This window comes from Procambarus clarkii, chromosome 19 (assembly GCF_040958095.1).
Source record: "Procambarus clarkii isolate CNS0578487 chromosome 19, FALCON_Pclarkii_2.0, whole genome shotgun sequence".
Classification (NCBI taxonomy): domain Eukaryota; kingdom Metazoa; phylum Arthropoda; class Malacostraca; order Decapoda; family Cambaridae; genus Procambarus; species Procambarus clarkii.
Genome location: NC_091168.1, coordinates 318,070 through 324,046, shown reverse-complemented (window position 1 = coordinate 324,046; position 5,977 = coordinate 318,070). Strand labels below are relative to the sequence as shown.

General features: G+C 37.3%; 1 non-coding gene across 1 annotated transcript; it reads right to left on the bottom strand.

Moving 5' to 3' along the window:
• Window positions 1-1,011: 1,011 nt before the first annotated feature.
• LOC123765401 (U6 spliceosomal RNA) lies at window positions 1,012-1,116 on the bottom strand. The gene has a single exon (XR_006773712.1). It is a non-coding gene; the product is annotated as a U6 spliceosomal RNA (small nuclear RNA).
• Window positions 1,117-5,977: the final 4,861 nt, after the last annotated feature.

Sequence of the window (5,977 nt, the reverse complement as noted above, 5' to 3'; positions counted from 1 at the left end):
GTCATTTACAATTACGACTTGTATTTATACCCATGTTTTTCCAACCAAAGAATGTACTTGGAATTGTTTCTTTAAACATAATGCTACACGATTATGTTTTTTGAAGGAAACAGTTCTTCCATAGTGGATGTGCTCCGAACATTAATGGAACTAACAAAGTGTCAGTTGAGTCAACCCAAGTAACAGTTAGATCAACCCAAGTATCGCGTTTCCAAAATGGTCGCCCATGTTGGAATAGTCGAACGCCGAAAATATATGGTTGAAAACATCTTGATAACTTAAATTATTTATTAGTCAGAAGAAAGACAGAAATGGGAGCATTATATAAAACTTTTACCAGACAAATATTTTTTAAGTAAAACCGAAGATATTTGTAGTTTTGCGTAATAGTGGCTTTAGGCATTGTATGTACTAGCTCTATCTATAAATCCATCAACTTTTGCATCTTACCCAGTCTGTATGTACTTTACCTGAATAATTATTTGTATTTGTTTTGTATTTTTGTAGTTGTATAAAAGTGTCAGTTTAGACACTTCGTACTTTGACAACATCGCACACTTATATTTTTACCACTTCGCCACCAGCTTTGGACGTTTCGAATATGTGTACGTGTTCACTATTAAAACGACAATATAATGCATACTTATGCTTGCCGTATGGCAAGCATAAGCCAGTCAGCGTACACTCGCCACCATAAAGATTGTAACGAGCTGGCTGAAATAACTGGATGCCGGGAAGGCTACTGCCGAAACGGGTGTAGCAAGCACAAAGAAGTAACACTGCTCTGAGCTGTAAATAAGAGTTAGAATTAATATAAATATAGTACAGTAAATAACCAACGGTGCATAGGGATATCCACGGCAGAAGTAGTATGTCCGACTGCAGGCAAATTTGCTCAAAATAAGACTGGAATAAGCTGACAATTAAGAATAGCCGAAGTTAAGACATACACCTGGAAAAACCAATACTGCGAATTTGCAAAGTTAATACAGCATGAAGCTTAGGCTGGGAGGAAAGGTGGAACGCTTCAAGAGTTTGCATGACAACTTGCGCGAGGTCATGCTAAACTTCTCTGTAGCATTCCAAATTTATCTTATGTACTGCCGAAACGAGTGAAGAATGGGTGGTCAAAATAATGCACAATATTTAGAATATACAATGAGGGAAAAACGAGAGTAATAGGACGAAATAACCAGAGGAAAAAATGGGGGGGGGGGACCCAACCCAAATGCACTGCAACTAGCGCACCCTAGCTGAAATTAACTTAATGGCGCAAAGGCAATAAGCAATAGTTTAATACAAATCCTAATTGAAAGTCCCTTAATATAACAAATTAAACGTGAAGCTTAAGCGAAGCGTAAATTGCGGGAAAAATTGCCGTATTAAATACGAATCATAATTGCAAGTCCAATAATAAAATTTATAGGCATGAGGCGTAAGCAATGCTATAAATTGCAGAAGTAATACAACTCATAACTGAAAGTCTAGCAATCATAAATTATATTTTATAAATGTTCACAAATAATATAAATTATAAATCACCAAAACGGCGGACCGCACGATCACAGGGCGTCAAAGCTTAAGTTAGAGATAACTGAGACAGCGAGTGGCAACTCGCTCAGCCTAGCTGGCCTTACTTAATAACTTTAACAAAGTCGAGGGAACAAGCCTAAATTTCCACCGGGAAGTAAAACCTGCAGCTGGTGTTGGGGGGGCATCAATTGAAGAATTAAATTGTGATAGGCTAAATGTAAACATTTAGGCCGTAAATGATAAACCACATAACGTAACCAGGAGAAACAACATAATTATGCCGCAAGGTCTACTCGTAATATACAGTAATAATTTACAGAGGAAACTAAACATAAATGCAGGGCCAGAAACTTAAACCAGGAGACAAGGGCCCGCAACTCTGCAACTAGCACATTCTAACTGACTTTACTTAATAACTTAAGGCAAAGCAAAAGTTAAAGAAACATTCTGTAAACACAGCAAAAGTAAACAAGCATGCAACAAGACAAAGCATCCAGAGCGGAAATAAAGTGAGTAGGCTAGTGGTAAATGCGAAGCCAGCTAGGGAAGCTGGAGCAAAAGGCATGAGGCCTGTGACACGGCAACTAGCACAACCTAGCTGGCTTAGTTAATAACTCAAATACAATAACCACGGGTTTTATAAGTTAAAGAATCATGCAGCGTGGGTAGTACCTGGGGCCGGATTCAGGAAGGTACTTACGAAGGTTTTTCCTCTTAGCTAAGAACGAATTCCTTCTTAGCGCCTTCGTGGCGGCTACGTCCGTATTCAAAGAGCTACCCTAAGTTGAAAAATCTTCGTAAGTTCATTCCGGGATTTAAGTGTGGTTTCGACCACTCGTAGCTTTACGTAAACTGGATATAAGTCATTTTTTCTCTACTACATAACACTGGGATCGATTTATGATATTGGAACATGACCAAAACATTATAGCTGGTGAATCTAGTGGAGAGTAATCCTTCGTGTTAGTTATATATGCATTCTCTGCTTGAAACTTGAAGTAAATATGTGTTTGATGATAGTAGAATTAGTTTTATAATAGCAAGATATTATACCAGTAGTTATTAAGTAAATAAACACTGGTGAACATGAAATATGAGAGAAGGTGATGAGCCCTGCCTGATGGGATCATTTACTATCACCAAATGCCCCTGTTCACCTAGTAGTAAGGGTGTACCTTAGCTATACATACCCATTTCTAATTTATTTAGTTTGGTTTTATTTTTAAATTAAATCTGGGTGAGACATAAAATAAAAATATGCTGCACAAATGATGTTAGGTAAGGAAAAGGGTAAAAATGTCACAAACTTTATTCATTGAATACTTAAAGCTATAATTATGACTATATAGATTATTAAAAAAGAGAGAGGGAAGTAGGGGTCCAAGACCTCTTCCTGTTATACAATTTGGGTGTGGAACAAGTAATTATCAAAAGAAGGCACCATGCCGGGAAGGCTATGTAGCAGTGAGGCAGCTACTTATTTGAGAAATGCTTATTTTATTTACCTTATAAGCTGAGGCAACTTATTTTATTTGAGGAATACTCAGCTGATTCCTCTACATTTAGCATGGAACAAATTTGTGTCAAAGACCTCTTCCTGTTACACAATTTGGCTGTGTGTAACCAAACTAGAAGTGCTCTACAAATCAAGGGACCCAGAATGTGGAATGACCTCCCGAATCAACTGCTGTACCTCTCTCAACCAGTTTAAGAGTTAAACCAAGTACTGCCTAATTAACTCCATGTAACCTAACTTACCTCCTAAATGTCAACCCATGTCTTGCTATTTTTTAAACAACGCTGTTCACCAACATGTGCAATTGCTGATTTATGCTATGTTAACCCCCTTTTTGTATTTTTTATTCCTTCTTTCAACACAATTTATACCTAATCCCGATTACTATTAAGTTTTAGTCTGTTTTTTTTCCCCCACACCTTGCCCGAAATGCTAGAGTATTAGTGGCTTTAGGTATTGTATGTACTAGCTCTGCCTATAAATCCAACATTATGTTTGTAAATCAACTGTATGTACTTTTCCTGAATAAAATGTATTTATTATTTATTTTTTAATCAGTAAGTATTAAAAGAAGGCACCAAGCTGGGAAGGCTATGTAGCACCATTGTGTGTAACAATAAACCAAATTTTTTTAACAAATAATGCACCTGTATGGGAAAACAAATCCTGTCAGCTGTAAAAATATTGATGCAGTTATTTAAATGAAAAATATAATGAAAGAAATATTACTGGTTTATTTTTTCCTATCTTTTTGTACTGTACAGTATATCCAAGGAAGTGAAAAATTGAGACATAATGCACAATTTAATGAATGATTAGCATGGATTAGCAGTTCAAAAGAAATATGACGTATTACATATCAACATGAGATCTTAATGATCCATGGTCAACATGATTTAATAAGGATATTAAAGCACCGGCATTAAAGATATTAAACTACCCGGCAGCACTGTATTTGTAATAATACAAACTATAATTTAAAATCTTTATTACTGATTTTTTTTATTAAGAAGATTAGGTATACACAGCAATGTGCTGCTACCCTATTCTATATGGAATATTACACAGTGTAGATAAAAAACTAGCTATAAGTTTATCTAATACTCCCATCTCACAGGATGGTTAGACATACTGTACATGGAATCAATTTAGAAAATACCAGCCTCAATACAAAAAACAAATCAACTCTGACTAAACAACTCTAAGCAATTTTCACAAGAGGTAAGCACTGAATCATGGAAACATTATATTATAATTACTCTTACCAGTTTCTACAAAACTCCTCTCAAACAATGTATTTTTAAACATGTTTAGGTATACACAGCAATGTGCTGCTTCCCTATTCTGTCTAAAGGACCACACAGTGTAGATCAAAAACCAGCTACAAGCTCACCTCACAGGATGGCCAGTCATACATGGAATTAGGAGAGAACAAAATACTTAATGCTGATCTATTAGCCTCCACTGGCAAAATCTGGGTGCAGCACAAGAATATCTTCCAATATTCCTGAGTGTATGAAGTAATTACAGAGCTCAAAATACCTCATACCATTTGGTATGAAGTCACTGATAACAGGACAATCACAGATATAGTGTTGGAGAGTATGTTCTCTCAAGTAGGACTGAAAACAGACGTTTTTTTTCCACCAAGAGGGCTATAAACCCATGGAACCGCCTACCCGCTGAAGCCGTAAATGCCAAATTCCAGCTAAAAAATATAATTAAGACAATTGGCGGGCCCTTCAACAAGCCGCCGGCTTTCTGTCCTCTTCGAGGTCACTAGATAGTTAGTGGCCCTTGGGTAAATTCAGTAAATATATACAATAATTGTCAGCGCATCTTCCGAGCAACAAGGACAGCTACACAGTATCTCTTAGAATTACGTAGGTAAACAACAAATGTAACATATTTGTTTACTACAATGTCGGTGCTGGCTGTAGAAGTTGAAAAAACATTTGTTTTACTTCGAAATATACTAATTTTATAAGAAAATTCGACGTAAATAGGAGGCAGTACAGCTGCGATAAGCGCTAAATCTTCAATATGAAGAATGTTGCTGCTCTCTGATTGGCCAAACGAAACACAGTAGTGACCTCTATCGGCACGCAGGTGAACCAACAATTTTTCTTCCTAAGTATACCTTATTGAATCGCACCTAAGCATCTTCTTAGGGCGCACTTAGGAACCTTCGTAGCAAACCCACTTACGAAGAAATACACAGAGCTTCCTGAATCTAGGTCCTGGACCTTAAACCCACATAAACGTAGCGTGTATAACACAAACACCAATAGTCAAAATGAGCAAACTAATGGATTAACTTAACGACCGTTGCCGAATGTTGAACTGCAAAATCCTGCCATCAGCGGCTGGAGCATCAGAGCTGGGCACCTGCAGCTGGACATCGACAGCTGGAGCATCAACATCTGGAGAAGATAGAAAAATAGCGGCAACTGGCCACCAGGGAAGACCTTAGTGGTAAGTAGAAGTCGAGCTGGAAGACAATTTAGGCTAAAGACTGGAATATAACTGTCATAGAGAATAACGTGAACAATTCATGAAGCTGGGAAAACAAGAATTACAGTAAGACTGAGAAGAGTGATAAATTGATGGGGAAGACTGGAGCAAATGCCGAGAAGCATAACATGGAACTGGGACGTTAGCATCGTCTGCTGAAACGAGTTGCGGAACTGGGCCGTTAGGCTGGGAGGGCGCCCGCTGCAACAGCTTCGGCCAAGCCGTCAGCTGGCCCATCCTCTGCAGTAACAACACCGGCTGGGACGACGTCGTTGGAAAAAGGCCTAACAATGTAATAAATTATATTATTATGAATAATCGTAAATAAATGGTGTAAATAATAAAATTATAAACCAATTATAAATAAAATTAATTATAAATAATTGCAAAACAAAGTATGCTCAAAATAATGCT